At 42.9% G+C, this 26,611-nt stretch overlaps 1 protein-coding gene across 4 annotated transcripts in view; it reads right to left on the bottom strand.

Moving 5' to 3' along the window:
• The window catches only part of LOC110526093 (dematin), a 90,339-nt gene extending 79,768 nt beyond the window's left edge, over window positions 1–10,571 (bottom strand). For 2 of the 4 annotated variants that reach the window (XM_021606711.2, XM_036980383.1), the window contains exon 1: window positions 10,356–10,567. The gene's annotated coding sequence lies outside the window, so the exon portion shown is untranslated. Of the gene's footprint in view, window positions 1–10,355 lie in introns of all 4 variants that reach the window. The other 2 variants (XM_036980384.1, XM_036980385.1) reach the window with 2 other exon arrangements.
• Between the last annotated feature and the right edge of the window lie 16,040 nt (window positions 10,572–26,611).

Below are 26,611 nucleotides of genomic sequence, written 5' to 3'. Positions count from 1 at the left end.
TGACTGATGTGGTGTACTCTTCAATGCCATCGGAGGAATCACGGAACATATTCCAGTCTGTGGTAAAACAGATTTAAGTTTCCCTGCATTAAAGTCCCCGGCTACTAGGAGCGCCGCCTCTGGATGAACGTTTTCTTGTTTGCTTATGGCGGAATACAGCTCATTCAATGCGGTCTTAGTGCCAGCCTCAGTCTGTGGTGGTATGTAAACAGCTATGAAAAATACAGATGAAAACTCTCTAGGTAGATATCATGAGATGCTCTACCTCAGACGAGCAATAGCTCGAGACTTCCTTAGATATTGTTCACCAGCTGTCATTTACAAAAATACATAGTCCACCGCCCCTGAGTATAACCAGTGTCGTTCAGCCACGACTCCGTGAACCATAAGATATTACCGTTTTGAATGTCCAGTTTAATCTTGCGCGTAGGTCATCGATTTTATTCTCCAAAGATTGCACGTTTGTTAGCAGAATAGAAGGAAGTGGGGGTTTATTCGATCTCCTACGAATTCTCAGAAGGCAGCCCACCCTCTGGCCTCTTTTTCTCTGCGTCCTCTTCACGCAAATCTTGGGGATCTGGGCATGTTCCCGAGAAAGCAGTTTAAAGTTTGCGTTGGGCTCGTCAGACTTATTAAAGGAAAAAAAGGATTCTGACAGTCAATGGTTGTCACGCCCTGACCTTAGAGAGACTTTTTATTTCTCTATTTGGTTAGGTCAGGGTGTGATTTGGGTGGGCATTCTATGTTTTCTATTTCTTTGTTTTTGGGGGGTATGGTTCCCAATCAGAGGCAGCTGTCTATCGTTGTCTCTGATTGGGAATTATACTTAGGTAGCCTTTTTCCCAACTGTGTTTGTGGGTAATTATTTATTTTCTGTGCGTGTTTGTGTGCGCCACGGTTGCGTCACTTTTGGTTTCTGTTTACCTGTTTTTTGTGAAGGTTTCACTTCAATTAAGGATGTGGAATTACATGCACGCTGCACCTTGGCTCATTTATGACAGGGAGTTTGAAGACCGTGAACGTGACAGTGGTGAGTTATCGCAGTCCTGATGTCCAGAAGTTATTTTTGGTCATAAGAGACAGTAGCGGCAACATTATGTACAAAATACGTTTTTTTAAAATGTTACTAACAACGCAAATAAACAGACAAAAAACAATTGGTTGGGGACACGTAAAACGTCTGCCTTCTTCTCCGGCGCCAATTCTGCTTTGATAGTTGATCAACATTAAACTCACTTTTGAGAAAACCGTCATTCAATGTTTTGGTACTACTATTGAAGAGCCCTTTGTCTACACCCATTCAGCATTGTTCACACCATCTTAAGCCTTAACCCCACCCATCTTTTTTTGGGTTGATCCAACCGTTCTGTACTATCTTGCCAGCTACTTCTAGACATCAGAGAGAGGGCGAGTAATGTTCAGTGAGCTGTTCTCTATCTGTGGTTTCGCGTTCAGAGCACACAGTGAACGCTCTGGACAAATAAGTAGGGTTGTTCCGAAAGCTCTGAAGTCACAACTACAGTCAAGCATTAATGAGAGAACACCCCACTGACCATTTTACTCACCCTTGCAGAGCTGGTTAGGCTTTTTTCATGTTATCCAGAGCGTTGGTGACTAACTGTACTGCTGGCAACAATTTAATTACGCTTTATTGCTGACGTTTACTGACACCGAACATATTCAACGGGTGTTGAGCTTTCAAAAAGGCATCAGTTATTCTGCGCTCTGGCACACTAAGACGAGAGTCTTTTGTTAATAAATTTAGCTAGATGGCTAGGTAAACAATGAATCCCAATGCATGACATAACGTTAGGAAGCCAGCCAGCTAACGTAAACTTTAACCTCTCATCCAGTGCAGGGCGCCAAATTCAAACTACAGAAATCTCATAATTACAATTCCTCAACCATACATGTATTATACAACATTTTAAAGATACACTTGTTGTTAATCCCACCACAGTGTCCGATTTCAAAAAGGCTTTGCGACAAAAGCATACCATGCGATTGTTAGGTCAGTACCTAGTCACAACAAAACAGTCCTTTTTCCAGCCAAAGAGAGGAATCACAAAAAGCAGAAAGAGAGAATTAATCACTAACCTTTGATCTTCATCAGATCTCAAAGGACTTCATGTTACACAATACATGTATGTTTTGTTCGATAAAGTTCATATTTATATCCAAAAATCTGTTTACATTGGCGCGTTGTTTTGCCTCCAAAACATCCAGTGAAAGTGCAGAGAGCTATGTCAATTTGCAGAAATACTCATCATAAATGTTGATGAAAATACAACTTATGCATGGAATTAAAGATATACTTCTTAATGCAACTGCTGTGTCAGATATCAAAAAAGCTTTACGACAAAAGCATACCATGGAATAATCTGAGTACAGCGCTCAGACCAAAACAAGCAATACAGACACCCGCCATGTTATGGAGTAAACAAAAGTCAGAAATAGCATTGTAAATATTCACTTACCTTTGATGATCTTCATCAGAATGCACTCCCAGGAATCCCAGTTCCACAATAAATGTTTGTCATTTATGTCCAAATACCTCCTTTTTGTTCGCATTTAGTACAGTAATCCAAATGCGCGGGCACTAGGTCCAGACAAAGTCAAAAAAGTTATATTACAGTTCGTAGAAACATGTCAAAAGATGTATATAATCAATCTTTAGGATGTTTTCATCATAAATCTTCAATAATGTTTCAACCAGAGAATTCTTTTGTCTTTAGAAATTAAAGGGAACGGCGCTAACTCACGGGCGTGTACCTGGCTGAGCACATGGCCTTCTGGCAGATCTATGACTCAATCAGCTCTCATTCTCTCCCACGTCACAGTAGAAGCCTGAAACAACGTTCTAAAGACTGTTGACATCTAGTGGAAGCCTTAGGAAGTGCAATGACCCCACAGACACTGTATATTGGATAGGCTAAGACTTAAACCTACAAACCTCAGATTTCCCACTTCCTGGTCGGATCAGGTGTTTGCCTGCCATATGAGTTCTGTTATACTCACAGGCATCATTCAAACAGTTTTAGAAACAGTGTTTTCTATACACATCTACTAATAATATGCATATCCTAACATTTGGGCCTGAGTAGCAAGCAGTTTACTCTGGGCACGCTTTTCATCTGGATGTGAAAATACTGCCCCCGACCCCAAAGAACTTGAAATGAAAATACTTTGTCAAAATTAGAGTGCAGTCTTTTGTTAAGATATGTAGCTAGCTCGCTAAACAATGGACAATAACCACAACTCATGACGTTACTACCCTGAATGAATGCAGGTAGCTAACCAACCAGGTTCTATGGCTATAACTAGTCAAGCAAATGTGTCTGAGATACTAAGAATAAGATCATACACAACTTGAACTGAAGCACTCAAATCAACATATAACATTGTTTTACATGTCGATGCTAGGTAACCTTGTTGAACGTGACATTATGAAATACTTTTAGAACATAATATTAGACGTTGAGTGCCTAGTACCAGCTTAGATACAGTGCCTTGCGAAAGTATTCGGCCCCCTTGAACTTTGCGACCTTTTGCCATATTTCAGGCTTCAAACAAAGATTAAACTGTATTTTTTTGTGAAGAATCAACAACAAGTGGGACACAATCATGAAGTGGAACGACATTTATTGGATATTTCAAACTGTTTTAAAAAATCAAAAACGGAAAAATTGGGCGTGCAAAATTATTCAGCCCCCTTAAGTTAATACTTTGTAGCGCCACCTTTTGCTGCGATTACAGCTGTAAGTCGCTTGGGGTATGTCTATCAGTTTTGCACATCGAGAGACTGAATTTTTTTCCCATTCCTCCTTGCAAAACAGCTCAAGCTCAGTGAGGTTGGATGGAGAGCATTTGTGAACAGCAGTTCAGTTCTTTCCACAGATTCGATTGGATTCAGGTCTGGACTTTGACTTGGCCATTCTAACACCTGGATATGTTTATTTTTGAACCATTCCATTGTAGATTTTGCTTTATGTTTTGGATCATTGTCTTGTTGGAAGACAAATCTCCGTCCCAGTCTCAGGTCTTTTGCAGACTCCATCAGGTTTTCTTCCAGAATGGTCCTGTATTTGGCTCCATCCATCTTCCCATCAATTTTAACCATCTTCCCTGTCCCTGCTGAAGAAAAGCAGGCCCAAACCATGATGCTGCCACCACCATGTTTGACAGTGGGGATGGTGTGTTGCTTTCAAAACATAACGTTTTGCATTGTTGCCAAAAAGTTCAATTTTGGTTTCATCTGACCAGAGCACCTTCTTCCACATGTTTGGTGTGTCTCCCAGGTGGCTTGTGGCAAACTTTAACCAACACTTTTTATGGATATCTTTAAGAAATGGCTTTCTTCTTGCCACTCTTCCATAAAGGCCAGATTTGTGCAATATACGACTGATTGTTGTCCTATGGACAAAGTCTCCCACCTCAGCTGTAGATCTCTGCTGTTCATCCAGAGTGATCATGGGCCTCTTGGCTGCATCTCTGATCAGTCTTCTCCTTGTATGAGCTGAAAGTTTAGAGGGACGGCCAGGTCTTGGTAGATTTGCAGTGGTCTGATACTCCTTCCATTTCAATATTATCGCTTGCACAGTGCTCCTTGGGATGTTTAAAGCTTGGGAAATCTTGTTGTATCCAAATCCGGCTTTAAACTTCTTCACAACAGTATCTCGGACCTGCCTGGTGTGTTGATTACACACAGGTGGATTGTATTTATCATCATTAGTCATTTAGGTCAACATTGGATCATTCAGAGATCCTCACTGAACTTCTGGAGAGAGTTTGCTGCACTGAAAGTAAAGGGGCTGAATAATTTTGTACGCTCAATTTTTCAGTTTTTGATTTGTTAAAAAAGTTTGAAATATCCAATAAATGTTGTTCCACTTCATGATTGTGTCCCACTTGCTGTTGATTCTTCACAAAAAAATAATAGAAGCCTGAAATGTGGCAAAAGGTCGCAAAGTTCAAGGGGGCCGAATACTTTCGCAAGGCACTGTAGATATGGCCGCAACCATATTGAAACAACGTCATGGGAATGCGTCCGCGCGCCTACTGTTCATGGCTTTTTTGATAAAGACTAATCAAGAAGTGAACAAACTATAAGCTAATACTACCAATTTGAGAGGGAACAATAATAAAATACTCACAATCATGTTAACAAGCCTATATAGTCCGGTCAAAAATACACTTTTTTGAGCTCATTCAGCTGTATGCTACATTAGTGATTTTCACATGGGCAGGGGCATCGGATCTACTGTTAAATGCATTATATCCACAATAACAAAGCAGTTAGCTAGACTAAAATAAATCTGTATAGTTCAGTCAAAAACCTACTTGCACATGTTTTCGTGTTCATTCAGTGAGCAAGTTCTAGCTGTGTTAAACATTACAGTAGTTTTGACATGGGCATCGGATCGTACTGTGTTAGTCAAAGTTATCCAAAGAGCTAGCTAACAGCAAACAATGTTATTAAGCTAACTGCATGGTAATACCAACAATAATAACTTCACTTACAGGAAGATTGTGGAAACTATGCATAAAACAGTATTCAATATCGTTTGCAGTGAGGGACTTAAGATGTGCCAAACCTGGGAGAGGATAGCTAGCTAGCTGGGCTAGAAAAAGGCATAGGCATAGGCAAGATGCAGTAGATGGTGTAGAGTACAGTATATACATATTAGATGAGTGATGTAGGGTATATAAACATAGTGGCATAGTTTAAAGTGGCTAGTGATACATGTATTACATAATGGCAAGATGCAGTAGATGCAGCAGTTTAAATGAGTACAGGATATACAGTGGAGCAAAAAAGTATTGTCAGCCACCAATTGTGCAAGTTCTCCCACTTAAATATGAGAGAGGCCTGTAATTTTCATCATAGGTACACTTCAACTATGACAGACAAAATTAGAAAAAAAAATCCATAGAGGCGTCTTTTATACTGATAACAAGTTCAAACAGGTGTCATTAATACAGATGAGTGGAGGACAGAGGAGCCTCAAAGAAGAAGTTACAGGTATGTGAGAGCCAGAAATCTTGCTTGTTTGTAGGTGACCAAATTACTTATTTTCCACCATAATTTGCAAATAAATTCATTAAAAATCCTACAATGTGATTTTCTTCTTCATTTTGTCTGTCATAGTTGAAGTGTACCTATGATGAAAATTACAGGCCTCTCTCATATTTTTAAGTGGGAGAACTTGCACAATTGGTGGCTGACTAAATACTTTTTTTGCCCCACTGTACATATACATATGAGATGAGTAATGTAGGGTATGTAAACATTATATTAAGTGCCATTGTTTAAAGTGGCTAGTGATACATTTTTACATCAATTTCCATTATTAAAGTGGCTGGAGTTCAGTCAGTGTGTTGGCAGCAGCCACTCAATGTTAGTGGTGGCTGTTTAACAGTCTGATGGCCTTGAGATAAAAGCTGCTTTTCAGTCTCTCGGTCCATGCTTTGATGCACCTGTAATGACCTCGCCTTCTGGATGATAGCGGGGTGAACAGGCAGTGGCTCGGGTGGTTGTTGTCCTTGATCTTTATAGCCTTCCAGTGACATCGGTGGTGTAGGTGTCCTGGAGGGCAGGTAGTTTGCCCCCAGTGATGCGATGTGCAGAACTCACTACCCTCGGGAGAGCCTTGCGGTTGTGGGCGGAGCAGTTGCCGTACCAGGCGGTGATACAGCCCGCCAGGATGCTCTCGATTGTGCATCTGTAGAAGTTTGAGTGCTTTTGGTGACAAGCCGAATTTCTTCAGCCTCCTGAGGTTGAAGAGGCGCTGCTGCGCCTTCTTCACAACACTGTCTATGTGGGTGGACCAATTCAGTTTGTCCGTGATGTGTACGCCGAGGAACATAAAACTTACTACCCTCTCCACTACTGTCCCGTCAATGTGGATAGGGGTGTGCTCCCTCTGCTGTTTCCTGAAGTCCAGAATCATCTCCTTTATTTTGTTGACGTTGAGTGAGGTTATTTTCCTGACACCACACTCCGAGGGCCCTCACCTCCTCCCTGTAGGCCGTCTCGTCATTGTTGGTAATCAAGCCTAACACTGTAGTGTCGTCCGCAAACTTGATGATTGAGTTGGAGGCGTGCATGGCCACGCAGTCGTGGGTGAACAGGGAGTACAGTAGAGGGCTCAGAACGCACCCTTGTGGGGCCCCAGTGTTGAGGATCAGAAGGATGGAGATTTGTTACCTACCCTCACCACCTGGGGGCGGTCCGTCAGGAAGTCCAGTACCCAGTTGCACAGGGTGGGGTCGAGACCCAGGGTCTCGAGCTTGATGACGAGCTTGGAGGGCACTATGGTGTTAAATGCCGAGCTGTAGTCGATGAACAGCATTCTCACATAGGTATTCCTCTTGTCCAGATGGGTTAGGGCAGTGTGCAGTGTGGTTGAGATTGCATCGTCTGTGGACCTATTTGGGCAGTAAGCAAATTGGAGTGGGTCTAGGGTGTCAGGTAGGGTGGAGGTGATATGGTCCTTGACTAGTCTCTCAAAGCACTTCATGATGACTGAAGTGAGTGCTACGGGGCGGTAGTCGTTTAGCTCAGTTACCTTAGCTTTCTTGGGAACAGGAACAATGGTGGCCCTCTTGAAGCATGTGGGAACAGCAGACTGGGATAAGGATTGATTGAATATGTCCGTAAACACACCAGCCAGCTGGTCTGCTACGCACTGAGCGCGCGGCTGGGGATGCCGTCTGGGCCTGCAGCCTTGCGAGGGTTAACACGTTTAAATGTTTTACTCACGTCGGCTGCAGTGAAGGAGAGCCCGCAGGTTTTGGTAGCGGGCCGTGTCAGTGGCACCTTATTGTCCTCAAAGCGAGCAAAAACGTTAGTCTATCTGGGAGCAAGACATCCTGCCTGGTCCGCGACGGGGCTGGTTTTCTTTTTGTAATCCATCATTGACTGTAGACCCTGCCACATACCTCTTGTGTCTGAGCCGTTGAATTGCGACTACTTTGTCTTTATACTGGCGCTTAGCTTGTTTGATTGCCTTGCGGAGGGAATAGCTACACTGTTTGTATTCGGTCATGTTTCCGGTCACCTTGCCCTGGTTTATATTTTTGTTCAGCGTACAGCGTACTTTTTATAGTCATCATCTCATCTCTGCAAAGATTAGCAGAGATGAGATGATGACTTTACTCTCCATACTGTTCTGTCATCCTATTTAGCTAGGCTAGCTGCAGAGCTGTCTGGAGAAAGCGTTGGGCTCACAAATGAAAAATGAACCAATGTCGGTCAATTAGTTGTTTAATAACGCAAAAACTAAATGTTGGTTTATCACTCAGAACTACCTCTAGGCCTCTATGGAGAGACAATTTTGGAGCAGAGCCATGAAATAAAACACATCTAACATGTTATGGAACTGAAACTGCTCTGAAATAAGTGCAATGCAACGGGTGTGGCTGAAATAGCCGAATCCACTCATTTGAAGGGGTGTCCACATACTTTTGTGTATATATAGTATGTATTGGATTCGGCTATTTCAGCCACACCAGTTGCTGACAAGTGTATAAAACCGAGGACACAGCCATGCAATCTCCATAGACAGACATTGGCAGTAGAATGGCCTTACTGAAGAGCTCAGTGACTTTCAACATGGCACCGTCATAAGTTGCCACCTTTCCAACAGTTCCAGTTCCAATCAAATTTCTCCCCTGCTAGAGCTGCGCCGGTCAACTGTAAGTTCTGTTATTGTGAAGTGTAAACGTCTAGGAGCAACAACGGCTCAGCCGTGAAATGGTAGGCCACACAAGCTCACAGAATGGGACCGCAGAGTGCTGAAGCGCATACAAATCACCTGTCCTCAGCTGCAACACTAGTTCCAAACTGCCTCTGGAAGCAATGTCAGCACAATACCTGTTCTTCGGGAACTTCATGAAACTAGTTTCCATGGCCGAGCAGCCGCACATAAGCATAAGATTACCATGTGCAATGCCAAGTGCCGGCTGGAGTGGTGTGAAGCTCACCGCCATTGGACTCTGGAGCAGTGGAAATGCGTTCTATGGATTGATGAAGATGGAAGAATCTGGGTTTGGTGGATGCAAGAAGAATGCTACAGTACCTGCCCGAATGCATAGTGCCAACTGTATCTTAACGCTACAGCATACATTAACTTTCTAGACGATTCTGTGCTTCCAACTTGCAGCAACAGTTTGGGAAATGCCCTTTCCTGTTTCAATATGACATGCCCCTGTGCACAAAGTGAGGTTCATACAGCAATGGTTTGTCGAGACCGGTGTGGAAGAACTTGGGCTCCCGAGTGGCACAATGGTCTAAGATACTGCATCTCAGTGCTAGAGGTGTCACTACAGACCCTGGTTCAATTCCAGGCTGGATCACAACTTGCCGTGATTGGGAGTCCCATTGAGCGGTGCACAATTGGCCCAGTGTCGTCTGGGTTAGGAGTAGGCTGTTATTGTAAATAAGAATTTGTTCTTAACTGACTTGCCTAGTTAAATAATGGTTTAAAAAACTTGACTAACCTGCACAGAGCCATGATCTCAACCCCATCGAGCACCTTTGGGATGATTTGGAATGCTGAATGCGAGCCAGGCCAAATGGCCCAACATCAGTGCCTGACCTCACTAATTCTCTTGTGGCTGAATGGAAGCAAGTCCCTGAAGCCTTCCCAGTAGAGGGCTGTTACAGCAGCAAAGGGGGGACCAACTCCATATTAATGCCCATGATTTTGGACTGAGATGTTCGATGGGCAGGTGTCAACATACTTTTGGTCATGTAGTGTATAAGATAATGCATATCAAATCAGCTATATGCTTTTATAAAAAGGCAATTGAATGATTTAGAGCAAGGAGGCATGGCCCGGGATACAAGCTCGGTTAAAAGCTGAAGCTTTCTAGCTGCTTCATAACATTATTTAGAGCCTGGCTAACCATTGAATGGGACCTGTACCGATCTCTCCATCGCTTATGTTGTTATGTAAAAGCATAGAAAATGTCTCGCATAATCCATCCACCCCCATGCACAACAGTACATCGACGATTCACGACTTTACATCGACTTACCATTGTCTATTTATTAGGTCAAAAATAGTAACACGAGTGATGTAAAATTAGTGAATTATACCTATAAATTGTTGCATCTCCTATAGTAGGCTCTTGTAACATGTCTGCATGATGTGCGCCTCGGCGACCTGTATGACAAGCAGCAGTATCCCATTAATCCGAAACTGGGTACCACAATCCGCACCCAATGTCAGAATGAGAATTCTGAGCTAAATGTAATGTCAGTCTCCTGCAAAATAATATGACAGACTATACTGGCTATGCATGATAGACACATTTGATATGGACACAAAACATAAAAAGCGCTCTCGCACCTGAAAATTGTCCTCTTCCAGATGATCAGTTTCCTTCCACAGTTTATTAAAGCAGACAAATGTATTCCCTTTTCATTAAATTGTATTACCAAAAAGCTACAAAAAAAATCGAAAGTTCTCGAAGCAGTAGTTTCACCTAACAATATTTGTGTCCAGCAGCTATGCCTGGCAACGGGGACAAGCTGAGGCTGCTGTGACTGATAGCAAGCTAGTTTTTCGTTGCTCCCCCCTTCGCGCCCCCCCCTCGCGCCGCTGGTCCAATCCACTTTCAGTAACGGGGGGGATTTGCTGTAGCTGTAGTCTGAACATGACATCGCACTCTAATATTGGCATATGGCGCGTGCTTGAAATATCGACCGATCGTCACAAATACATGTATACCGATCGTCACAAATGTCGAAATGGCAACTGTTGCGCAATGTATCCGTTCATACATTCTGTCATTTGCAAAATAATTGTAACAGATTATCCTCAACACTGCACCTTGCCACATTACAAAAAGGTAAACACCGAAGCATAATAATCATGATATTAACACTTGATTTCTATCAAATAGGAGGTTCTTATATTTGTCCTGTTTCACTGAATAGACAAATGTGAGATAGAAATGTAATTGTTCATGTCACAACAACCCCGGAGAGACTGGGGTCAAGGCTAGGTATTAGCCATTACTGACAACAATCCTGGAATAATTAGAGTTAAGTGCTTTGGTCAAGGGCAGATTGACACATTTTTCACCTTGTCAGCTCAGGGATTCAAACTAGCAACCTTTCAGTTACTGGCCCAAAGCTTTAACCATTAAGCTACCTGCCACCCAATTAGATTTATGTAATGCTCAGCTATATGTCCATGAGGTCAACATTACTTTGTTAGTTCACAACAATTGCTTTGGCAAAAGGTCCTTATAGATTTAAAAAATAATAAGATCTATGCACTTTTGTCATCATTTGACACGACTTCTGCCGAAGTCGGTTCCTCTCCTTGTTCGGGCGGTGTTCGGCGGCCGAGGTCGGCGATCTTCTAGCCATCACCGATCCATTTGTTTTGTCTTTTCTCACACACCTGGTTTTCATTCCCTCATTACCTGTTGTGTATTTAACCCTCTGTTCCCCCCATGTCTTTGTGCGGTATTGTTTGTTGTAAGTGCTTGTGCACATGTTTGACTGGTTTTGTACCCATTTATTTTGTATTCTGAGGCTGTTGGTTTTATTATTAAACTTCTCCGGCCACTACCTAGTTCTGCTCTCCTGCGTCTGACTTCCCTGCCACCAGTTACGCACCCCTTACATCATTACGTTATTTAAGGTCATTTTCTTTCAAATCAAAGGGTAGGCTATATTTTATTAAATTAAGTCAGATGTGTGGAAACACCTGTTTCTATGTGTTTCCTTTTAAAACTGTAGAAATGTAGCTGTAGGCTACTATTTCATTTACACGCTTTTTTGAATATAATTTTGAAAGACATTAGGGGCTCAATTTTTAACAAACCTAACGCAATGGTAAAGCAATAGGTCTGGAGGTGTATCAGAAATATTTTTTGTATTTGCACAGACGGAATTAGGAGTGCAATACCTGGCAGTGGTGAAAAATGAGCTGGGTTTTGATGAAAAAATAAGTTGTAGGTGTGAGGAGGGCTTGGCCACTCACTGGCCAATCAATGCATTCCATGGCTTAATACTGCATGTGTTTCTTTCAAATTATGTATGTTATTGACAGTCTTTGCATTGTCATCAACTCTAATTCGGCTGGGGTCATGAATATTCTCTTCCTCTTCCATTGTGGATTGGTACTACAGTTTATTAAATAGTATAGGCTTTAGTAACGAGTATTAGCAACAGTAAAACAAAAACATCCAAGGTTCTATTTTAACGAACCTAACGCAATGGTAAATCTAAGTGTTGGTGGTAGTGCCATAGGTCAGGGGTGTGTCAAATAGCTAGCGTTGGCACAGACGGGCTGATTTTGATGAATAAATCAGTTTTAGGGGTGACGAGGGCTTGGCCACCCACTGGCCAATCATTGATTTGTCTCAAGGTTAACAGTCTGCATTGTCAACTACAATTCGTCTGGGAGCACATAATATTCTTGTCCTAGTCCATTGATTTCTTTTTTCTTAATTTAACTAGGCAAGTCAGTTAATAACAAATTCTTATTTTACAAAGACTGCCTATCCCGGCCAAACCCTCCCCGAACAACGCTGGACCAATTGTGCGCCGCCCTATGGGACTCCTGATCAGGGCCGGTTGTGATACAGCCCGGAATCGAACCAGGGTCTGTAGTGATACCTCTAGCACTGAGTTGGCGTGCTTTAGACTGCTGCGCCACTTGAGTTTCCACCACTATTTGGAAGTAATTTACTGTCATAAAGAGGAAATGCACGTTTAGGTTCCACTTCCGAGGAATGACGAAGGCTACTTATACATATTCACGAATTCTGTGTGGGAATTTCGACGTGGAGTTGATAAACATCAACAAATAGGGCACTGACAGCTGCTGTAGCTACAGTATCTTGCTAATGTTACAGCGCCTTCAGAAAGTATTAACACCTCTTGACTTTTTCCACATTTTGTTGTGTTACAGCCTGAATTTAAAATGGATAAAATTTAGATTTTTTTTTGTCACTGGCCTACACACAGTACCCCATTATGTCATGTTGGAGTGATGTTTTTCGAAATTTGTACAAATTAATAATGAAAATATAAATGTCTTGAGTCAAGTATTCAATCCCTTTCTTGTGGCATGCATAAATAAGTTCAGGAGTAAATATTTAAATATCTAAACAAATCATATAATAAGTTAAATGGACTCACACTGAGTGCAAAAATGGTTTAACATGGTTTTATAATGACCGCTTCAACTCTGTACCCCACACATTATCTTTAAAGTCCTTCAGTCGAGCAGTAGATTTAAAACACAGATTCAACCACAAAGACCAGGGAGGTTTTTGAATTTAGGGCAACTATTGTTTGTTGGATACAACACTTTGGATGGTGTATCAATACACCCAGTCACTACAAAGATACAGGCTTCCAACATATCTCAGTTGCCAGAGAGGAAGGAAGCTGCTCAGGAATTTCACCATGAGGTTTTAATGGCTGGTTTTGGGCTCCCGAGTGGTGCAGTGGTCTAAGGCACTGCATCTCAGTCCCTGGTCCGAATCCAGCCTGCATCACATCCGGCTGTGATTGGGAGTCCCATAGGGCGGGTTTGGCCGGGGTAGGCCATCATTGTAAATAAGAATTTGTTCTTAACGGACTTGCCTGGTTAAATAAAAAAAAATTAAAAACTGATGGACCAACAACATTGTAGTTACGCCACAATACTGACATAATGGACAGAGTTAAAAGAAGGACACCTGTGCAGAATAAAAATACTCCAAAGCATGCATCCTGTTTGAAACAAAGCACTAAAGTAATAGTGCAAAACATGTGGCAAAGCAATTCAGTTTTTCTCCTGAATACAAAGTGCTATATTTGAGCCAAATTCAACAAAACACATTACCGAGTACCACTCTTCATATTTTCAAGCATAGTGGTGGCTGCATCATGTTTTGGGCATGCTTGTAATCATTAAGGACTGGGGAATATTTAAGGATAAAAAAAATGAATGGATTGGCGCTAAACAAAAGCAAAATCCTAGAGGATAACCTGGTCCAGTGTACTTACCACCGGACACTGGGTGTCACATTCGTCGTAGGATCGGACCAATGCGCAGTGTTGTATGCGTACATTCTTTAATAAATTATTAAGCATGAACCCTGAACAAACTAACCAAAATAACAAAACGACACATGACGCTATACAAATGTGTGCTGACAGGCAACTACACATAGACAAGAACCCACAAACACCAAAGGGAAATGGATACCTAAATATGATCCCCAATCAGAGACAACGATAAACAGCTGCCTCTGATTGGGAACCATATCAGGCCACCATAAACATAAACATACAAATACCTAGACCTACAAAAACCCTAGACAATGCAAAACCCCTAGACAATACAAAAACTAGCGTATCCACCCTAGTCACACCCTGACCTAACCAAAATGTAAGGAAAAAATATATCTCAGGTCAGGGCGTGACCAATAACCTTAACGGGGCGTTTAACAATAACCTAAAACACAAAGTTAAATCTACACTGGAGTTGCTTACCAAGAAGACAGTGAATGTTCCTGAGTGGCTGAGTTACAGTTTGACTTAAATCTGCTTGAAAATCTATGGCAAGACCTAAAAATGCTTGTCTAGCAATGATCAACAACCAATTCGACAGAGCTTGAAGAATTAAAAATAATAATAATGGACATGCTGATTGCAGGAATGTCCACCAGAGCTGTTGCCAGAGAATTGAATGTTAATTTCTCTAACATAAACCATCAACAACATAATTTTAGAGAATTTGGCAATATGTCCAACCGATCTCACAACCGCAAACCACGTGTAACAAAGCCAGCCCAGGACCTCCACATCCGGCTTCTTCACCTGAGGGATCGTCTGAGACCAGCCACCCAGACAGTTGATGAAACTGTGGGTTTGCAGAACTGAAGAATTTCTGCACAAACTATCAGAAACCTTCTCAGGGTAGCTTATGTGTGTGCTTGTTGTCCTCACCAGGGTCTTGACCTGACTGCAGTTTGAAGTCGTTACAGACTTCAGTGGGCAAATGCTCCTCTTCGCTGGCAGGAATAAGCTACGGACAACAAACTCAATTGCATTTTATCAATGGCAATTTGAATGCACAGAGATACCGTGATGAGATCCTGAGGCCCATTGTCGTGCCATTCATCCATGCCATCGCCTCATATTTCAGCATAATAATACACAACCCCATGTCGCAAGGATCTTTACACAATTCCTCTAAGCTGAAAATGTTCTTCCATGGCCTGTGTCACGTTCTGACCCTAGTTCTTGTGTTATTTGTTTGTTTTAGTTGGTCAGGACATGAGTTGGTTGGGCATTCTATGTTTTGTGTTTCTAGGTTGGTTTTCTGTGTTCGGCCTAGTATGGTTCTCAATCAGAGGCAGGTGTCGTTAGTTGTCTCTGATTGAGAATCATACTTAGGTAGCCTGGGTTTCACTGTTGTTTTGTGGGTGATTGTTTCCATGTCTGTGTTTGTTCGCCACATGGTACTGTTTCGGTTTTGTTTTTAAATAAACAACCATGGACACTTACCACACTGCGCATTGGTCCTCCGATCCTTCTCGCCTCTCCTCTTCAGACGAAGAGGAGGAAAAACCTTTACAGCCTGCATACTCACCAGACATATCACCATTGAGCATGTTTGGGATGCTCTGGATCAACGTACAACAGTGTGTTCCAGCTCCCGACAATATCCAGTAGCTTTGCACAGCCATTGAAGAGGAGTGGTAGCCACAACCAATACCCGGATCAACTCTCTGCAAGGGAGATGATCACACCAGATGGTCACACCAGATGCTGACTGGTGTTCTGATACCCTTTTTAAGGTATCTGTGACCAAAGATGCATATCTGCATTCGCATTCATGGGAAATCCATAGATTAGGGCATAATTAATTTATTTCAAATGACTGATTTGCTTATATGAACTGTAATTCAGTCATCTTTGAAATGGTTAAAATAGGCTTTTGGCAGGCTTTGGCTGCGGTACAGCAAAGCCAAGTAAGCTCGTGCTCATGGTTCTCACAAGGGAAGTGAAATGATAGTCTATAATGACTTTGCTCATGACCATGCACACTGCAAATAAAATGTAATATGTAAATAAGTTCCTTGAACTTTCTTTTGTGGGTGCCTTTTCATTATCTGGATAGACACTTGTGGTTTCTAGCTTCTGTCACACCCTGATCGGTTTCACCTGTCGTTGTGCTCGTCTCCACTCCCCTCCTGGTGTCGCCCATCTTCCCCATTATCCCCTGAGTATTTATACCTGTGTTCTCAGTTTGTCTATTGCCAGTTCGCCTTGTCAGGTTTAACGAGTGCTTTCCTGTTATCCTGTTTCTAAAGTGTTTGTTTCCTAGTTTTCCAGGTTCTGACCATTCTGCCTGCCCTGACCCCGAGCCTGCCTGCTGTCTTGTACCTGCCTGACTCTGACCTGATAACGAACCTCTGCCTAACCTGACCCCGAGCCTGCCTGCTGTCCTGTACCTGCCTGACTCTGACCTGATAACGAACCTCTGCCTGAGAACTGTACTATCCGCCTCTTGTGTCTGCATATGGGTCATATCCTGAGTCGTGATAGTACAAACTGGCCATGACTGATCCAAGCAGACTCAGACCAGCTCCACAATGCTGTCTTCCAGCAAGGAGCCACCATTGGAAGACACAAGGAGTTACTGCAATGCCTTATGGAAGGACTCCATACCCTGGCAGAACGACATGACCATGCATTCAATACATTGCTGGAGCGATTCCGTGGATTCCCCTCAAGGCAGCAAGCCACTCCAGTAATTCCCCAGACTCTCAGCAACACCACCACCAGCGGCGCTTCTTCCCAGCCTACCCCAGTGTCTCGAGAAACCCTCTTACCACCTCTGGAGCGCTACGCTGAAGATTCTGGAAACTGCCGGGCCTTTCTCTCCCAGTGCTTCCTCACCTTCGAGCTGCAGCCTTCGTCGTTCCCCTCGGGCCACTTGAGGATAGCGTACCTCATAATGCTGATGTCCAGGAGGGCAATCGCCTGGGCTACAGCGGTATGGGAGCAACAGTCTACCGTCTGCCTCAGTCTGAAGGAGTTTGTGGCGGAAGTACGGAAGGTGTTCGATTCTCCATTGTACGGGTGAGAGGCTGCTCGTAAACTGCTCCAGCTACGTCAAGACTCCCGTAGTGTGGCAGACGACACAGTGGATTTTTGTACATTGGTGGCTGAGAGTACCTGGAACCCAGAAGCATTGTTCAACATGTTCCTTCACGGATTATCAGAGTTGATCAAAGATGGGCTCGCAGCCCAGGAGCTGCCCATGGACCTCCACTCCCTCATAACCTTGACCATCTGGATCGATGGGCGGCTAAGAGAATGTAGCAGGGAGAGGGAATCTGTTTCCTGTCGCCCTCGATTCCCACCTTGCCTCCGAGGAATCCCGGAAACCCACAAAGTAATTTCTGAGAGAATCAGATGTCACCCGAGTGCTCACGGGAATCTGAGAGGGTGGTCGACTCGCCTCCTTTAGATCCCAAGCTACTGGCAAGGGCTCGATAGTCTCTGGGTGAACGTTTACTCAGACTGAACACCAGGAGCTATCTGTATTGTGGGACTACAGGACAATATATTTCCACCTGTCCATTAAAAAGACCTGGCTCGTCAGTAGGTACGATGAGCCGTACAGGGATTTTGGGATATTCATGGCTCCAGAAGCACAATCCCCTGATCGACTGGACTACTGGTTCTATTTTGGGTTGGAGCCCGTTCTGCCATGCTCATTGTCTTTCGTCGGCCCAGCCCCTGTTGGGTCCGGTGACCAAGGCTATGGAGGAGTACATTGAGAACTCTCTCGCTGCAGGGTGTATTTGTCCATCGGCCTCTTCTTTATCGTTGTCTTCTTTGTGGAGAAGGACAAAACTCTGCACGCATGTATCGACTACAGGGGCCTTAATGACATGGTTAAAAAACTTTACCCTCTAGCACTCATCTCCTCGGCTTTCGAACCTCTTCAGAGAGTGACCATCTTCTCAAAGTTGGAACTTCGGAACGCCTACCATCTGGTTCGGATACGGGAGGGAGATGAGTGGAAAACTGCCTTTAACACAGCCAGCGGGCACTATTCGTACTTAGTTACAGTGAGGAGAACAAGTATTTGATGCACTGCTGATTTTGCAGGTTTTCCTACTTACAAAGCATATAGAGGTTTGTAATTTTTATCATAGGTACACTTCAACTGTGAGAGACTGAATCTAAAACAAAAATCCAGAAAATCACATTGTATGATTTTTAAGTAATTAATTTGCATTTTATTGCATGACATAAGTATTTGGTACATCAGAAAAGCTTAACTTAAACCTCAGTCCCGAGCTGTCCCTCAGTCCGGAGCTGCCCCTCAGTCCAGTGGGGCCCTTTGTTAGGGTTACTAAGTCAAGGTCGGCGGCGAGGGTTGCCAATCTAAGGACGCGATGCATGCGGACTAAGACTTTGTTGGAGTGGGGTCCACGTCCCGCGCCGGAGCCGCCACCGTGGACAGACGCCCACCCGGACCCTCCCCTATGGGTTTAGGTGTGCGGCCGGGAGTCCGCACCTTGGGGGGGGGGGGGGGGGGTCTGTCACGCCCTGGTCTTAGTATTTTGTGTTTTCTTTATTATTTTGGTTAGGCCAGGGTGTGACATGTGGTTTATTATGTGGTGTGTTTTGTCTTGGGGTTTTTGTAGGTATTGGAATTGTGGTATAGTGGGGTTGTCTATGGATGTCTGGAGTGGTTCTCAATCAGAGGCAGGTGTTTATTGTTGTCTCTGATCTTTATTAAAGATGTATACAAATAACCACGCTGCATTTTGGTCCGCCTCTCCTTCACCACAAGAAAACCGTAACATTATCCTTTAGCGAGTCTGAGCCCGACGTGAATGATATACTACTCTCCCGGGAACAGGCCCAGATCCCCGTGATTTGCATGAAGAGAAGGCGGAGAAACGTTTGGACTGCCTTCTGAGAATTCATAGGCGATCGAATAAACCCCCACTTCCTTTCATTCTGCTAGCAAACGTGCACTCTTTGGAAACTAGAATGGATGACCTATGCAGAAGATTAAACTACCAACTGGACATTCAAACCTGTAATATGTTATGCTTCACGGAGTCTGGGATGAACGATGACACTATCAACATACAGCTGGCTGGTTATACGCTGTACTGGCAGGCAGGAACAGCAGCGTCTGGTAAGACAAGGGACGACGGACTATGAATATTTGTAAATAACAGCTGGTGCATGATATCTAAGGAAGTCTTGGGCTATTGCTCGTCTGAGGTAGAGTATCTCATGATAAGCTGTACACCACACTATCTACCCAGAGTTTTCATCTGTATTTTTTTAAGCTGTTTTACATACCACCACAGACTGAGGCTGGCACTAAGACCGCATTGAATGAGCTGCATTCTGTCATAAGCAAACAAGAAAACGCTCACCCAGAGGCGGCGCTTCTAGTAGCTTGGGACTTTAACCCCTGCGCACGGAACCCGCTAGCAGGCTGAAATTCCACAACATACGGTGATCGCTACATAAATAGTCATATTAAACATTCATGAAAATACAAGTGTCTCACATGTATCGAAAGCCTAGAATCTTGCTGATCCAACTGCGTTGTCAGATTTAAAAAAGGATTTACTGCGAAAGAATACGATGCAATTATCTGAGCATAAAAAAATATAAAAAAATTAACCAGCACAGGGGTAACATAATCACAAACTGCATTAAAATAAATAGTTTACCTTTGACGATCTCCGTCTGTTTGCAAAGTCAATGGGTCTGAATACTTTCTGAAGGCAATGTAACAGCACATGCTCCATCTTTTCATGTTACAGCCTTATTCTAAAATGGATTAAATATACTTTTTTTCTCAGCAATCTATACACAATACCCCATAATGACAAAGTGAAAACAGGTTTAGATATTTTTGCAAATGTATTAAAATAAAACCAGAAATACCTTATTTACATAAGTATTCAGACCCTTTGCTATGAGACTCGAAATTGAGCTCAAGTGCATCCTGTTTCCATTGATCATGCTTGAGATGTTTCTACAACTTGTTTGAGTCCACCTGTGGTAAATTCAACTGACTGGACATGATTTGGAAAGGCACACACCTGTCTGTATAAGGTCCCACAGTTGACAGTGCATGTCAGAGCAAAAATAAAGCCATGAGGTCGAAGGAATTGTCCGTAGAGCTCCAAGACAGGATTGTGTCAAGGCACAGATCTGGGGAAGAGTACCAAAACATTTCTGCAGAATTGAAGGTCCCCAAGAACACAATGGCCTACATCATTCTTAAATGGAGGAAGTTTGGACCCGCCAAGACTCTTCCTAGAGCTGGCTGCCCGGCCAAACTGAGCAATCGGGGGAGAAGGGCCTTGGTCAGGGAGGTGACTAAGAACTCAATGGTCACTCTGACAAAGCTCTAAAGATCCTCTGTGGAGATGGGAGAACATTCCAGAAGGATATCCATCTCTGCAGCACTCTACCAATCAGGCCTTTATGGTAGATTGGCCAGATGGAAGCCACTCCTCAGTAAAAGGTACATGTCAGGCCACTTGGAGTTTGCCAAAAAGGCACCTAAAGACTCTCAGACAATGAGAAACAAGATTCTCTGGTCTGATGAAACCATTATTGTACTCTTGGCCTGAATGCAAAGCGTCACGTCTGGAGGATACCTGGAACCATCCCTACGGGGAAGCACGGTGGTGGCAGCATCATGCTGTCGGCATCTTTTTTAGAGGCAGGGACTGGGAGACTAGTCAGGATCGGGGGAAAGATGAATAGAGTAAACTACAGAGATCCTTGATGTAGTTCCAGAGCGCTCAGGACCTCACACTGGGGGCAAAGGTTGACCTTCCAACAGGACAACGACCCTAAGCACACAGCCAAGACAACGCAGGACTGGCTTCGGGACAAGACTCTGAAGGTCCTTGAGTGGCTCAGCCAGAGCCCATTCTTGAACCTGATCGAAAATCTCTGGAGAGACCTGAAAATGCATGTGCAGCAACGCTCCCCATCCAACCTGAGCTTGAGAGGATCTACAGAGAAGAATGGGAGAACCTTCCCAAATACAGGTGTGCCAAGCTTGTAGATTCATACTCGATGCCGTAATCGCTGCCAAAGGTGCAAACAAAGTACTGAGTAAAGGATCTGAACACTTATGTAAATGTGATATCAGTTTTTTTAATTGAATAAATTAGCAACAATGTATTTTCTTTGTCATTATGGGGTATAGTATGTAGATTGAGGTGGGGAAAACAATTTGATCAATTTTAGAATAAGGCTGTAATGTAGCAGTGTGGAAAAAGTCAAGGGGTCTGAATACTTTTCGAATGCATTGTATATTGCTGTAACTATGTTGACGAGAGAGAAGGCTTGAAGTGAGGGATCATTGAGGTTAGATAGGGTTGGAGGGGTTTGGAAAGGATTTTTGCGATGGGGGAGGGTCTATTAGAAATTAGTAGGGCCCTTTTTTTATTTTTTCACAAGTACTGAGTTAGGTAGGATTTAGAAATGTGGAACTAACGTTGTAAACCGCGATTGACCACACTCCAGCACAGTAGATGGCGGCATGCACCTTTAACGTTTGTTTGCGGACTGCCATGATATCATAGAATAAGAACTACTACTACTACTACTACTACTACTACTACTACTACTACTACTACTACTACTACTACTACTACTACTACTCATGTGTGGCTTCTGTCATAGCCACCAGCATTTCTTTAGGAACAAGCCAAAAAACGAGTCCAAATCAGAGGGTGAAGTTCTGCTTTAATTAGATCAGATAGGTGTGTTGTAACTTTTGCTAAATACTGACTTTAACATATATTGCTAAGAATGTGAGAGCAATGGAAGACCTAGTGGGCTTCAAACCCAATGATGATGAGCACAAATGATGACCACTCTAACCACTGTCCCAATAAGGGTTATCTCTAGGCTATGTGCTTATTGGGCCAGTATAGTTAGGGCCCAGTGAATGTTTTTGTAACGTTCTCATGAAACGTGCCTTGAACATTAATATCTTATGTTCTGAGAACATGTCAACCATGTTCTGTGTATGTTTGGTGGGACATGGATGGAAAATTCTCCTAATCCTTAGAAAACTGGACACGAATGTTCTTGCAAACGTTACCAAGAAATGTGTGTAGAACATGAATATATTTTGTTGTGAGAACATGGTAACCATGTTCTGTGTATGTTTGGTGGGACGTTAATGGAATATTCTCCTAACCCTCAAACTGGACACATAAGATGTTCTTGCAACGTCCCATGAAACATGTCTAGAACATTAATATTGTATATTCTGAGAACATGGTGACCATGTTCTGGGTATGTGCTGTTTGATATTAAGAGAATGTTCTCCTAACTCTAATGCAAAGACATGCTAAAATGGTTCTCAGAAGGTTTTTGCTAACATGGATAAAATGTTAGCAAAAACAGAAAACTGGACACTCAACATTACGGGTAACAATACAAGCAGGTAACAATACAAGTTCTCTCTCCCTATAATTATTAGCTGGGCTGGAACTGGGTAAAGTTCATGATGCAGTCAAACTTAAAAGGAAATTAAAAAATTGTTCTACTTAATATTCAGCATCTCCAGCAACATCAACATACAGTGAGCTACAAAATTATTAGGACTCTGTATGCCAGCACTTTGTATTTGAAATGATACACTAGGAGGTTAAAGTGCAGACTGTCGGCTTTAATTTGAGGGTATTTTCATCTATTTCGGGTGAACCGTTTAGAACCTCCTTGTTGTTCATAGTCCACCTATTTTAGGGGACCAAAAGTATTGGGACAAATTCACTTACAGTGCATTCGAAAAGTATTCAGACCTCTTGACTTTTTACAATTTACAGCTTTATCCTAAAACTTTATCCTAAAACTGATTAAATTGTTTTTTATTCCCTCGTGAATTTACGTACAATAACCCAATTTGACTAAGCTAAAACAGGTTATTCAAATTTCTTGCAAATTAAAAAAATATAAAAACTGAAATGATATTTACATAAGTATTCAGACCCTTTTCTGAGTACTTTTTTTTAAATACCTTTGAGAGTGATTACAGCCTCGAGTCTTCTTGGGTATGACGCTACAAGGTTGGCACATCTGTATTTGTCGACTTTCTCCCATTGTTCTCTGCAGATCCTCTCAAGCTCTGTCAGGTTGGTTCGGGAGTGTCGCTGCACAGCTCTTTTCAGGTCCCTCCAGAGATGGATCAATTCAGTTTTATTTTTTATTTTATTTCACCTATATTTAACCAGGTAGGCCAGTTGAGAACAAGTTCTCATTTACAACTGCGACCTGGCCAAGATAAAGCAAAGCAGAGCAACAAAAACAGCAGAGTTACACATGGGATAAACAAACGTACAGTCAATAACACAATAGAAAAATCTGTATACAGTGTGAGCAAATCAAGTAAGGAGTTAAGGCAATAAATAGGCCATAGTGGCAAAATAATTACAATTTAGCATAAACACTGGAGTGATAGATGTGCAGATGATGATGTGCAAGTAGAGAATACTGGGGTACAAAAGAGAAGAAAAAAAACAATATGGGATGAGGTAGTTGGGTGGGCATTTACAGATGGGCTGTGTACAGCTGCAGTGATCGGTAAGCTGCTCTGACAGCTGATGCTTAAAGTTAGTGAGGGAGATATAAGTCTCCAGCGTCAGTGATTTTTGCAATTCGTTCCAGTCATTGGCAGCAGAGAACTGGAAGGAAAGGCGGCCAAATGAGGAGTTGGCTTTGGCCAGTGAAATACACATGCTGGAGCATGTGCTACGGGTGGGTGTTGCTATGGTGACCAGTGAGCTGTGATAAGGTGGGGCTTTACCTAGCAAAGACCTATGGATGACCTGGAGCAAGTGGGTTTGGCGACCAATATGTAGCGAGGACCAGCCAACGAGATCATACAAGTCGCAGTGGTTGGTGACAAAAGGGATGGCACTGTGATAGACTACATCTAATTTGCTGAGTAGAGTATTGGAGGCGATTTTGTAAATGATATTGCCGGAGTAAAGGATCGGTAGGATAGTCAGTTTACTAGGGTATGTTTGGCAGCATGAGTAAAGGAGGCTTTGTTGCGAAATAGGAAGCCGATTCTAGATTTAATTTTGGATTGGAGATGCTTAATGTAAGTCTGCAAGGAGAGTTTACAGTCTAACCAGAATCCTAGGTATTTGTAGTTATCCACATATTCTAAGTCAGAACCGTCCAGAGTAGTGATGCTAGTCGGGCGGGCGGGTGCGGGCAGCAATCGGTTGAAGAGCATGCATTTAGTTTTACTAGCATTTAAAAGCAGTTGGAGGCCACGGAAGGAGTGTTATATGGCATTGAAGCTCGTTTGGAGGTTTCTTAACACAGTGTCCAAAGAAGGGCCAGAAGTAAACAGAATGGTGTCGTCTGCGTAGTGGTGGATCAGAGAATTACACCTGCAAGAGCGATATCATTGATATATACAGAGAAAAGATTCGGCCTGAGAATTAAACCCTTTAGCACCCCTATAGAGACTGCCAGAGGTCCGAACAACAGGTCCTCCGATTGAAACACACTGAACTCTGTCTGAAAATTAGTTGGTGAACCCGGCGAGGCAGTCATGGCCAGGTCAATGAAGACGGCTGCACAGTACTGTATTTTCACAGTACTATATCGTTTAGGAACTTGAGTGTGGCTGAGGTGCACCCATGACCAGTTCGGAAACCAGATTGCATAGTGGAGAAGGTACGAAAATGGTCGGTGATCTGTTTGTTAACTTGGTTTTTGAAGACTTCAGAAAGGCAAGGCAGGATTGTTGGGGAATAATCAGAATTAGTTGGTAACATAGGTAAGATGTTTTATATTCATCATATGTTTGTAAGTTACTTCTCATCAGAATGTTATTTTTGTATAATACTGTGGCGGGGTTGCAGTACCTGTTCTATGTCAAGACTAAGTTGCTTGGGCCGGAGAGAGGGGAGAGGTCAAGCGTGTATCTCTTGGCTCCACAATGTATGTGTGCCAGTCAGTGTGTCTCTGTGATCTTGTCAAGATAGGATGGATTTGATATATGGCTGTTGATATGGAGGATTTGTTTATGGTTCTGAGTTTGAGAAGAAAGCATAGTTTAGGAGACAAAGCTGAACGATAAATTATGCCTATGCTGTCTGGCTATGTGTGTCTTTTGCTATTAAAGGATCTCAGTTGCAATGTGTAAGGGACTCTCAGAGAATTCATTGATAGACACTGAATTGATCTGAGAGTCACAGGGTTGTGATAGAGCTCATATAATTAAAGATGGACTTTGTGATAACTAACTCTGACTTGTGTGTGGTTTGCTCTCATGATTTGGTAAATAGAGGAAATTTCCACGGCAGGATGGATATAGGTTTGTAACAGTTTGGGTCTAGAGTGTCACCCCCGTTGAAGAGGGGGATGACCTCGGCAGCTTTCCAATCTTTAGGGATCCGACGATACGAAAGAGAGGTTGAACGGGCTAGTAAAAGGTGTTGCAACAATTTTGGCAGATCATTTTAGAAAGAGAGGGTCCAGATTGTCTAGCCCAGCTGATTTGTAGGGATCCAGATTTTGCAGCTCTTTCAGAACATCTGCTGTCTGTATTTGGGTGAAGGAGAAGGGGGGGGGTCTTGGGCAAGTTGCTTCGAGGTTTGCAGAGCTGTCGGCCGGGGTAGGGGTAGCCAGGTGTAAAGCATGGCCAGTCTTGGAATAAATGCTTCTTGAAATTCTCGATTATCGTAGATTTATCGGTGGTGACAGTATTTCCTAGGGAGGAGGTGCTCTTTTTCTCCATGGACTTTACAGTGTCCCAGAACATTTTGGAGTTAGAGCTACAGGATGCAAATGTCTGTTTGAAAAAGCTAGCCTTGGCTTTCCTAACTGACTGTGTATATTGGTTCCTGACTTCCCTGAAAAGTTGCATATCACGGGGGCTAATCGACGCTAATGTAGTACGCCACAGGATGTTTTTGTGCTGGTCAAGGGCAGTCAAGTCTGGAGTGAACCAAGGGCTATATCTGTTCTTAGTTCTACATTTTTGGAATGGGGCATTCTTATTTAAGATGGTGAGGAAAGCACTTTTAAAGAACAACCTGGCATCCTCTACTGATGGGATGAGGTCAATATCCTTCCAGGATACCCGCGCCAGGTTGGTTAGAAAGACCTGTTCGCTGAAGTGTTTTAGGGAGAGTTTAACAGTGATGAGGGGGGGCCATTTGACCGCGAACCCATTACGGACACAGGCAATGAGGCAGTGATCGCTGAGATCCTGGATTGAAGACAACAGTGTATTTTTTACTTATCTTACCTCATCACTGTATATAGACTTTGTTTTATTTTTTCTACAGTATAATTGACTATGTTTTGTTAATTCCATGTGTAACTCTGTGTTGTTGTATGTGTCAAATTGCTATGCTTTATCTTGGCCAGGTCGCAGTTGCAAATGAGAACTTGTTCTCAACTAGCCTACCTGGTTAAATAATGTTGAAATAAAATAAAACTATTAAAAAGAGGGCAAGTTGGTCAGGATGATATCTATGAGGGTGCCCATGATTACGGATTTAGGGTTGTAGCTGGTAGGTTCCTTGATAATTTGTGTGAGAT

The sequence above is a fragment of the Oncorhynchus mykiss genome, chromosome 6, assembly GCF_013265735.2.
Source record: "Oncorhynchus mykiss isolate Arlee chromosome 6, USDA_OmykA_1.1, whole genome shotgun sequence".
Classification (NCBI taxonomy): domain Eukaryota; kingdom Metazoa; phylum Chordata; class Actinopteri; order Salmoniformes; family Salmonidae; genus Oncorhynchus; species Oncorhynchus mykiss.
Note: the sequence above shows the minus strand (reverse complement) of the source record. Positions and strands in the feature narration are given on the sequence as shown.